General features: G+C 37.5%; 1 protein-coding gene across 5 annotated transcripts in view; it reads right to left on the bottom strand.

Annotated features, from left to right (window-relative positions):
- Positions 1–11584, bottom strand: part of LOC308059842 (cadherin-10) — a 109043-nt gene extending 97459 nt beyond the window's left edge. For 3 of the 5 annotated variants that reach the window (XM_080377776.1, XM_080377775.1, XM_080377773.1), the window contains exon 1: positions 5247–11584. The gene's annotated coding sequence lies outside the window, so the exon portion shown is untranslated. Of the gene's footprint in view, positions 1–4157 lie in introns of all 5 variants that reach the window. The other 2 variants (XM_080377774.1, XM_080377777.1) reach the window with 2 other exon arrangements.
- Positions 11585–12019: the final 435 nt, after the last annotated feature.

Raw genomic sequence — 12019 nt, 5'->3', positions numbered from 1 at the left:
ACATTACTGATTGAATCTTGTGTCTGAGATGTGATGTGCATTTATGGTCCCAGTTCCACTCACCACAGAAAAGGCATCAGGAAAGGGCAGGTGACTATTTGTAAGAGGAAGGAATTCATACTTTTACGGAATATTTCTTCTTAGAAATCTTAGAAGCAGGATAAACTCGACCATCCTCCTTCTGTCCTGAATATTACCACTAAATAATTACAAATACTTTGGATTCCTATCTCTTTTCTCACCTTTATTTAAAAACTCAAAAGATTTTTCCATGTAGTTTGTCTTATATGTAAAATGTGAAACATATTCAAGAAAGTCTACATACAAAATTCTCTTAATTCCATCTGTTAAACAGCTGTACATTTGTGATACCTAGAGGAACCGATTACAGAATGCACAAGCACCTAAATTTCCTAGACACGGGTATATCTCAGTTTTAATTGTGCTTACTATTAGGATAGCATAACATTTAACAAGATAATCTTTTCATCAAACAGGTGTAAGTACCACGTGAACTACTGAAGTGCAGTAGACACAAGCACACAATAGCAGTTCAGTTATATTTTAATTTGACGTTAAGTTTTTGGGAAAAAAATTAACAGTCCTGCTGGACACTGCATTTTGAGCCTTGCTTATAAGTCCTGTAAATTAAACTGGTATCTATTCTTTATGTCTTAAAAATCTGGATATTATAGCACTGCAGAGTTCATAAAGATTGCATTCATTTTTAAGGATCATGATCTGATCAGGCTAAGGGATGGTATGTCATGTTTTTTATGCTGTAATGGAAAGCACTGAAATAGGATAATGCAATAAATCCAATCCGTAATGTGGCAGGTGATGGAATAGTAACAGTAAAATCATAAAACAAACATATAGCACATGATAAACAGTTTTTTAATGAGAAAATATTTTGAAATTATTTTTATTTTTGTAAAATACAGAAGAACACAGTTCTAGCTCTTGGGCAACATAATTCTGGAAACATGTCTTCTCAATCCATTCTTTGAGTCATTACCTTCACATAAACACCATCTTCTTTACATAATTTCCTACTTGTGTGATTCAAAGTTCACTTGGAGTTGCATTTAAGAGATGCTGTAATAAAGTTACAAATAAAACCCCCAAAAAGATGTGAAGAATGATGTGCACACGGGAACAATGTTTAAAAGGACATCTGCCATGTTACTTTTCGTTATATCCCATTAATTTCCTAAGTCTTCATATTCCCCTGATGTGGCCTTTTGGTACATACACACTTCCAACTATCAGAGCTGAATTTGTATCCCAGATCAGGTGCCCTGTGACAGTACAAGTTGGGGAGTACCTCTGAGATACTGCTAGAACTTTATGCCTCCTGCTGGACACACTTAATGAAAAAGTGATAAATATTATCTATGTTGTTTAGGTTAGTAGAAGCAAGAAACCGTAGTGGGACCTTACAGAAAAAGTGAACAAATAAAAAGCCAATATAAATTAAGAGAGAATTTGTACAGTATTCTGCTTGCTGGTTTGCCTCTACTGTACATACACACACTTGAGGTAACTGATGTTTAATAATCAGGAAGACTGCATGTATGAAGAAACACGTATAAAGCTTCAACTGGCAGATTTTTGACAAATCCTCCCTGTATTAAAAATTAGACTAATAAGCCAGTAAACAGAATATATAAGCTTGTATAACCAACTTCATTTGGGTGGTGTTCTGGCTTCCCACCAGATGAGAACAGAACAAAGGAAAAAACAGTGCTCAGGTCTAGATGATTCTTTTTCTGTGTGTAGTAATACAGCCTGATAACTGTAACACACTCAGCTTTCCAGAGATGAGGATTATTTTCTATTGCTCTATTGTAGAGCTGCTAACCCACAGAAATCAGCAAGTTAGGCAAGTTGCCATGACAAGGGCTCAGAGCTGGAGAGTTCTAAGTCCAGGGAGGGAAAAACAAGCAGCATTCAACATAGGAGTTCCTCTTGGCCTGAGGAGAGGTTTAAGGAACGTTTAGTTCAGGACGGAATTCAGAATGTCATTATTTCTTTGTTGTTTCTTGCCGTCAAGTTTTTCCAGAAGTTGGACAGTAGAGGAAGTATGTTTTGGTTTTTTTCAAAAAGCAACTGTTCACATTAGTAGACCTGAGGATGTAGGATGTGCAGTGTGTGCATGTTGTATAGTCAATCAAGATTTCAGCGAACTGTTTGCATGAGCTTTCATTGATAGACGCATACTATTCAGAGCAACTGAAAATGTGCTGTGGTATGGCATCCTTACGTGCAGTCACCCTTCATAATGTTTTACTTTGGCATACTTAAGCTGCTCATAAGAAAAGAAGTTTTAAAGGAGGAAAATTGAAATTGAGAAATAAAATAAATGATACATCAATCAGTACGTTATCAAAAAGCCCACCGCAAATACAATACTAATACAAAATGTCTATTTATGTGGTTTACTTAAGGCACTCACAAAATTCTTCTTAAACCCTGATTATTTGGACAGAATGTGTTTTCCTTCCATTTCTGTCACGTAATACCAAAGAATTAACTGTACAGCAGATTTTTTTTTTTTTTTTTTAAATTTAGGAACAAGAATATATTGTGAAGCCCCAATAATAAGTCTTGGCGTTTACAGACTTGATGTCAAGTGATAATAATGAATTAAAAATAATATTATAACAGTCCGAAACTTCACCCCATTGCCACCCTTCAATGGTACTTCAGTCTTAATTTGACCCCCTGCACCAGTGCTGCAACCTAGTGGTTGTTACGAGGTATAAAACTGTACTATGACCTGCAATCTGGCTGTAAATACGGTTAACACAGTCACCTGCACTGAATTATGCAGATGAGACAGGCTGTGTTTCATTCACATGTTTTCTTGGGAAATCACACAGAGATCAGGAAATTACCCTCTCAGAATCAGAGGTATATATTATTGTCAAATTAACCTTTTGTGCCTTTTAGAGTTAATTATTTAACAAGCTGAAAACAACTTGTATTACTTAGCTGAAATTTGTATACTGGTGTGCATGTATATATATGTATCTTATGAATATCTCTTTACATTTAATTATTGTAAAAAAATTACATTTAATTAATAATGAGCTCATTTACTTTGACATAAAACATTTTTTAATGCAGTTGCAAATACAGCTAGGCACAGATCTACTGTGAGCACATTTCAGTATTTCATCAGTTTCTTCACAGATCCTATCTATTGAGAACATACAAATACAAAGTTCTAGTACATTTACACTCGTTAACTCTAATGCAAAGCCATCAAGACCATTTGAGAACATAGAAGGTCCTACATACAGTGGCTTTAAGATATATTTTGTTGGTTTTTTCCCATTAACTGTTACAAAGCATTACAAACTGTTGGCAGAGCAAGCAATCAAGACACGTTTTCCAATGTTACCCAAAGCAACAAAAAATCCGATCAGCAGCAGTAGTTTCAAGTTGAAATATAATCATCACTCCTCAGATGTTACAGAGTTCCTACTTAAGTGTACAAAATCATCTTGACAGCACATGAACAACACACAGCCATAAAGCCAAACTAAAATTAACAGAAACTGCTACAGAAATGACCTCTTCATTCATACTTTTATTTAACAAAGTATATAAAAATATAAGAAAACTCCCTCAGGCACAAACTAGATTACCAGTTTATAATTCAAGAAGTATTCCTCTCTTGCTAAGCCCATATTGACTCTAAAGAGCCGTTTTTCAACTCTTGAGAAAGGTAGCTTGTCTTTTCTACTTGCCTTTCCCAGTTCCCCAAGTTCATTCTTTCATCTCTCTAAAACAGCACAGACTACTATTACATTAAAAAAAAGTAACCAATTAATATAAAAGTTTGAATAACTGGAAAATCTCAATAAATGCTTGCACCAGACTCATAATATTCCTATAAATAGCATATTTAAAAAAGATTTAGAAATTCAGAAGTATCTTCCAGTCTCCCACTCCCTGCTTTCCCCCTCCAGTAATATCACCATGTAAATTCAAAGCCTAATATCTTGAAAAAAACCCACAAAACCCACAAACAACAAACAAAAAAACAAACCACCACAATTTTTTACAAACCTGCTTCCCCACACCGTGGGATCACACACTCATATATGCATATGCATACACAACAAGTTGTGTAAGTCAGAAAATACCTTTAAAGCAGTAAGTGTGCTGTTGAAGTAATACAGAGGCTTTTACTGAAATGAAAGATGAAAATTACAGGCAACAGCTCCATTTGTGTGGAAGCAACCGAGATGATAGGTCACTTTTAAAATGTTCGTTGCTATTTGTCGCTGATTGCACGTGCAGATGCATTCTCTTAAGCTGAAGGGCTGTTAGATTTTTACAGCTGCAGCTAATATCATGTAGAATATTAGCATATTGCAAATTTCTAATGCAGCTGACAATGCTGTCAATAGTTAGTAGTTGGGAACATGGATTTAGACTTGCATTGTGCTGCATTAATTTAACACCACATCAAGTATGGATTTTATTGCAGCAGTGGCAATAAATGCTCACACAGGTGCAGACTAAAATTTTCCTCCCTCCACCTTTTCCTTTTTCCCCCCAACCCCCTTTACTGAAATGTCAAACCTGGCAATATTTTCCCCATTTGTGTGTATATAGCTCTGCAAAGAATTTGAAATATTGCCTGAATCCACCCTGCTATTCCTCTCCACAGAGATTTCCTTCATAAGAAGCATTTGCTTTGAGTGTATATAATTATTCTGAAATTCAGTTCAGGGCAGAATAAATAGCAGTGAAAGCTGTAACAGACTTACACAGGTATACAGAAAGTGAGGGCACATACATGTGTGCTTCATGCTACGTTCATAGCAGTTACACTATGAGACATTGTGCTTTTTTCAATTCAAGTAGTATTGTTCCCACTCCCCCCCCCCCCCCCCCCCCCCCGAATTTGCAAGAACCGAATACAGATGGAAACTGCTGCTCAAAAGATAGCCTGCTTACTAGGAGGAAAAAAATGAATAAAAAAATATAAAATGCTTCGTGTTTCAATCTTGAACAAATACAACATCCGTTTACTTTGAGGAGAGAATACACAGCAGTTATTTCCTATCCCTTGTCTCATTACTCGTGAAGCATATTTATAAAATGTAAAAAGTTCTATGTAGTAGAACAATTCCATGCATTGCATTAAACACCATACTGTTTATGCTATAATACTAATAATAACAACAACTACAAAGAGCTTAAGGAAATAAAATAAAGGCTCCTACCTTTTACTCTGGTTCTGAGAAAGTGGTGTCCACCCCAACCAAACTGAAAAGCGAGCTGTTACAGTCCTTTTATTGTTTGTTTTTTTCCTGTTATTTTCTAAGACAGATCCTACTTGGCTCTAACTCAGGCTTTTTCTCCCAGCATCGCTTAACTCTGGACAGCCAGGAACCAAAGCTAAGGGGGAGCTCTCCCCCTGACTGGCTTTCATTCAGAGCTCCTGATTAAAAAAAAAAAAAAAAAAAAAGGAAAAAAAAAAAAAAAAAGACACACCACCACCAGCAGCACACATACGCAACATGCACACATGCAGAGCCACGCACACACTCACTCTCCCTCCGAGGACAAGAGCGGAGCGAGGCGCTGCTGGTGGAGCCGCAGCACTTACCCTGGGAAGGTTGAAGACTAGGGAAGCGCAGGCTTTTCCAAGCACACAGTGATTTGCAAGTGAATGCGGTGGGAGGGTACAGCAAACGGAGAGCTTTTTTGTTAAAGCCTGTCGCCCTCCCTTCGCTTACAGAATGGTTCTCTGTTTTTGAAGTCTAAGGTAATCAGTCTCATCTGCTTAGCTTGTCATATTAATAAATACTGAAAACACCACCACTTTTTGTGCCGTATTTTTCTGGATTAAATATAAGCACTTTCCGATACCATCAGTCATCTTACAGCAATGTTTATGTAATATTTATATATATATTAAAAAAAAAAAAAAAAGCCAAATTAACTTACAACCTCGGAGGGCTCAGATGAAATCACAGACAGTAGTTATTTTCTTCATTGAACTGCTTATGCTATTAGATTAGAAACATTTTTCCTCATGCTTCAGCAGTTTTATGATTAATATAAAACAAGACAGGTTCATATAGTATTAGGTATTTTCACATTTCCAGAGGTTATTAAAAAAAAAGGTCAACATCACTACTAATCCCCCATTAATATTTTTTTCCCTAGCTGCTGCTTGTGATGCCTATTTTTATTTTATTTTAGTGACTGTATTTGGACGTAACATTTTGCAATGTGTTCCTTTCATCAAGTTAATCTGTGCTGGTCTCATGTTTCGAATACAATAAATTGGACTTAGCACAATCCTCCTTGGATCATATCAAGTTCAATCCTTTCATTGTGATACTGTAGAGAGTTATATGTACATTACTTAGGAGAGATTTAACAAATAGATAAGATTAAACCAATGGATGTCAGTATTGCTCTATCTGAAAAGTGTTATGAGGGACTTTCTCTGGTTGTAAAAAACTCTTCTTATTAATAATAAAAAAAAGGGCAAATTCTCTTAAAACAGGAGCTGAAAAATGTACTTTGGAGTGAGGAATAAAGTAACAATGAAAACTATTTCATTATTAGGAGATCTAATACGGAAGTGGATAGAACACTGTTTGCAGGCTGCTTAGTAGTAAATATTTAGCTTGTTTTCAGCTGCTAACAATCAGTCAAAAAGACAGTAAAAGAAGAAAGACAAGATCCTTATCATGCCTAGTATCATTTCCTAATGTAACCATCTGCTGTCATTTCCCCAGATCTGTAACCATCAGCAGGAACAGAAATGACCCACCACCTAAGCACAACCTTTTGGCAGATAAACAGGTCAGCATTTCAGTAATGTGCTATACTCGCACGTGAACACATCATCTGCACATAGAAAGAAGTAAAACAGCAAAATGGCAGGGCCTGGGCTGGGGGGTGGGGTGGGATTTCATTTTACTACCATATATGAAATGATTTGGTTTCAAAAATGTGATAGATTTTTAATCTTTCAAAGACAGTGAAGTTCATTGGCTTTGGCTGTACTTGGGTACATAAAATACACAGTGCAATGCGTAACACATCTGTAAAAAAATTTTCCATTGCTTTCCTTTTCCCTTTTCCATTGTTGTATCAACATATAAATTTAAAAACTTAGAACTGCTGTGTGTCCATCTGCTCCTGTTTTCAAAAGACCTTCATTCTCACTCCTTTCACAGGAAAGGAGGAGGCTGCAGAATCTAACTCAAGCGTCTTAATCTCTGCCACCATTTGACGTTACATTATGTAAAGATACTTTGACAATTCCCAGCAATCCATGCAGAACTGACAGTATTGAGACATCTGCACTGTCTTCTAAGTTTACCCATTTATTTGTGCAAAACTGGAAGCATAAGATTCTCTTAGTTTGGGCAAATTCTCTCACACTGATCTGAAGGTAAAGTTCATAGAACTTTCTTTTCTGTCTGTACCAGCTCTGCTTCTGCCTCCTGAAGTATTAGATCTAGGTTTGGACCACATAGTAGAAAGCTAAAGACAGTCTTTGACTAGAAGGTGCACTTTACATTTGGTAATACAGGCAAATTAAATTATAATGAAAGCAGACACAAATATGTGGAAATGTATCTACATGGCTGGAAAGTAGCTCTTTAAAGCTGGACTAGTTTTTGGATGATCAACAAAATATTGAGTATTGAAAATTAAGTTACAAGCTTCACTTTCTTTAGACATTTTCTCTTCCATTGTCTAAGTTGCAACCATGAAGAGGGAAATAAATGTCATTTTCTATATATACAAACATTTATTCTGTGTGTGTGCACAGAAATACACACACATACACAGAGACCTATGCCAAGTCCTGAAGTCAAAGAAAATAAATGATGTAGCAAAATTATTCAGAAACAAGAACTTGAGAGTCACTGGATGTGTTTACTCCATTCTCTGCAGAGTATTTTAGTATACTTTTGCTAGAGTTTTATTCTGCTAGAATGGACCAGTCATCCTAGAGATACATTAATTTATTCAGACATAGTTACTGCAAGTCATACTTGCACCCTTAAATTGGACTAACTTTGGGAGTTAAAGTTTAACTCTAGAAAAGTCATACTTTGTCACTAACACCTTTTCCTGTTGGTATGGTCAACTATTTAAAAGCCAGTATTTGTGTATATTGATAGCATATGGATATATAAGGCAGAACAGTTATTCAACCAAATATTTATTCGTACACATGACAGTAACTTTAAAACAAGGTGGCATCATAACTTATTTTAACACTGCCTAGTATTTCACCTTAGAAGGGTCCTTCTATAGTTATACATTTATCAAACAAATAATTTAGGATTAAATTTTCTAATGCTGATTGTCTGCCTCGGGCAGAAATAATTTTAAAACATTTCAACCAAAATGATATCAATATTTCAGAGAATGAAGAAAAATTATATAGCTGGAATTTTCTCACAGGAGTAAAACAACCTTCATGCTTTGAAGGCAGAATATGAAACTCCACAGGGTACAGCTGGCCTTTGAGTCAGAGAAGCTTACCAATGGGGACAGATTAGGTCAAGGAGCATTAAAAGAAAGGAAGAGTGGTGGGAGCAGAAGGCGTGGAGGCTGGAGGACATATTATTCTTGGCCAGCAAAGAAAAAAAGACAAATTTCTGTTAAAGAAGAAAGGAGAAAGAAAGGGTGGCAGAATAGGGGTAAAGATATAAATTTACAGAGACTGAACAAAGGAAACCTCTGTGTGTGTGGGGGGGACTTCAGAAAGAGAGAGACAGACCTTACCAGGGACTGTGTGTGGGGTTGATTTTGCCACCTCTGTCTTCAAGGTAGGCAGAATTATCTTTTAAAATGATAGGACTAGTATGATACCTACTCAGACTACAGCAGAGATGCTTTCCTTGCTTTTTAGTTCTGGTTACAAACTTGGCAGAGATCCCAGAAACCAACAGTTGCTTTTCTAGGACGATGACGAGATCCAAGAAGGATAAGAAAGAAAAAGTCTAGAATTAGACTCCATTTTCCTAAGTATTGCTCTCAGCAAATGTCTGTCAAACTACTGGAATTCCCTCCGCTCAGTGCTGGCCCACATGGAGTAAGACAGCACAATAATTGCTTCATGAGCTCATGAGATCAATGTGGTGTTAGCAATGAGCTGCATGGAACCTGATGATCTCATTTCTCCTGCGTTTTATGCCATATTTAAAATATTTTTCTGTACACAGAAACCTAACAATAAACCCCATGTACTCCAAAATTAATAAAGGCTGGAATTGTTTATCTGTATAAATGCAAACTAAAAAAAATAAATAAATTATAGTGCATATATGAAAAGATCCAGTTTATAACGTCTCCTAATTACTTTCCATGTCCCTTCATACACTCCTAGAAGTACCTTTATTGCACAAAACAGACTGGTCTATGGATATGTCCCAGCATGGCAACAGTTGTCTAGAAAAGATTGTCTTTTATGGTGTAGAAGCCAGAAAATTTGTAGCGAATGAAGCTGAATAGAGGGGAAAATAGAAGTCTTCACAATCAAAACATTCTCCTTTGAGCTAGACCACGTCTAATCCTCTGCCATCTATGCCTGCGTGTCGCTAAGCATGTAACTTAAACCAGAGTTCTTTCATGGGTCTTTTCCTGTTATGTCCTATTATTTCTAAGTTTCTGACTGAAGAGCTGGGTCTGATATAAATAGATGCTGAACACTCACAGTTACAGCATATACTGTGCTTTAATAACAGATAAAACATGTAAAAATGAAGGCTGGTGCTCTGTGTCCTGTCACTAAGTCAGCTTGTAGTTTTGACCGTGGTCTCTCTATGCCTCAAACTGTATTTTGTGGAAAAGGGTACACATCACGGTCTCATGTCAGACACTAAGAGGGTAAGTTAATGTTTGGAAAACATTCAGCTGTTATAATGTTAAGGACTACAGAAGTCCTTAAGAAGGTTATAAAAAGGTAGAGTTTGAAAAATATGCCACAAACAAAGCCATAAACTATATTCAATAAAGACATTGAAGCAGAATTCTTGTTAAATAAGAAAATATGTGCCTTCAATACAATGATACAGAAAGATAATATTCTTATGTACCACAAAATGTTAGCTGCGGGATATGCAAATAATTTTAACATTTCCTAAGTTCTGTGAGTTTGAATCTGTAATTTGACTTGTATTCTTTTACAATGGTGCATGTACATCAGTATTTGAAATGTTTATTATTTATTCGTTAAGTAACGATAAATGTACTAGGTACCTACATACAAAGCCTAGTTGGAAACCTCTAGCTAGTGGTATATCCCAGGCATCGATAGCAGGTGCGTTCCTGTTTAACATCTTCATTAATGATCTGCGTGATGGGGCAGAGCGTACCCTCAGCAAGACAGCAGGTGACGCAAAGCTGGGAGTGGCTGGCATGCCAGAGGGTTGTACTGCCATCCAAAGGGACCTTGACAGGCTGGTGAAATGGGCTGACGGGAACCTCATGAAGTTCAGCGAGGTGAAGTATAAAAACCTGCACCTGGGGAAGAACAGTGCCAGGCACCAGTATATGCTGGGGGCTGACCAGCTGGAAAGCAGCTTAGCGGAAAAGGACCTGGTGGTTCTGCTGGACACCAGCTGAACATGAGCCAGCAATGTGCCTTTGTCGCAAAGGAGGCTAACGGCTGCATTAGGCAAAGTATTGGCAGTGGGTCAAGGGAGGAGATCCTTCCCTCTGCTCAAAACCGGTGAGGCCACAGCTGGAGTGCCGTGTCCTGCTCTGGGCACCCCCAGTACAAGGGGCACATAGACATACTGGAGAGAGTCCCACAAAGGGCCATAAGGATGCTTAAGGGACTGGAGCACCTCACATTTGGGGAAAGGCTGAGAGAGCTGGAACTCTTTACCTTAGAGGAAAGCAGTCTCAGGGGGATCTTACCAACGTGTACAAATACGTGAAGGCAGGGTGCAAAGAGGACAAAGCCAGGCTCTTTTCAGTGGTGCCCAGTGACAGGACAAGAGGCAACAGGAACAAACTGAAATGCAGGAGGTTCCTTTGAACATCACGAAACACTTTTGCCCTGTGAGGGTGACTGAGCGTTGGCACAGGTTGCACAGACACCTTGTAGTAGGTGACTACATGTAGGTGGCCCTGCTTGAGCAGGGGTGGTTTGGACAAGAGGACCTCCAGAGGTCTCTTACAACCATTCTGTGATTCTGTGAGACCACACAGACAAAAATATGGTAAAAACAGATCCCACACAGAGGGATTTTTTGTCCAAAAATAAGACATGAAAGGATGGACAACACAACATAAAAAGGTGGCTAAGTAAAACACAAAAAACCTCAAACAAAAGAGGGAAAGAAAAGCAATAAATCGTAGAGAGAGGCAGTGGTGATAAAAGAGGAGAGGTTCCCATGTCAAACAGCTTAAGTGCTGTGGAGGAACACATAGATAGTACTAGGAACAAAAGGCTGTTCATGAATGCAGAATAAGATATTTCAGAGTACATGCATTTAAAGAAAATAATTCACAGAGAAGTAACCGGTCCAAAGTGTTACTTTTCGAAAGGTGACATCACCATTCCATTCCATTCCATTCCATTCCATTCCATTCCATTCCATTCCATTCCATTCCGTAATGTTCATAGCAGCTGCAGCTCTGGCTTTGACAGTAACCATTTCCTCTGATTCTCCATGCAGCCTCAGCAATGCCTTCCAGTGCCTTGACTTCTGTTATAAATCTCTTTTGATCTATCATGATGGGAAAAAAACCTAAGGAAGTTGTTTGAGTTCTTTGAGTTTCTGGCATCTCATTTTAACCCAAATATATATATTTTTTCCAACTATTGAAAGCCCTAAGTACATAGCTGCTTCCAAAGAATCAACTACCCAATCTTTCATTCACATTGCAGTTATTCCAGAGTGCATACATCTTGGTATTTGCTAAAACTCTTTTGTTTATATAAATCATCTGCCCTCCTACTCCTGTATTTGAGCATTCAAATGTTCTGATGCTACAACTGAATTTT

Source organism: Falco punctatus, assembly GCF_963210335.1.
Source record: "Falco punctatus genome assembly, chromosome: 3".
In the NCBI taxonomy this organism is placed as follows: domain Eukaryota; kingdom Metazoa; phylum Chordata; class Aves; order Falconiformes; family Falconidae; genus Falco; species Falco punctatus.
Note: the sequence above shows the minus strand (reverse complement) of the source record. Positions and strands in the feature narration are given on the sequence as shown.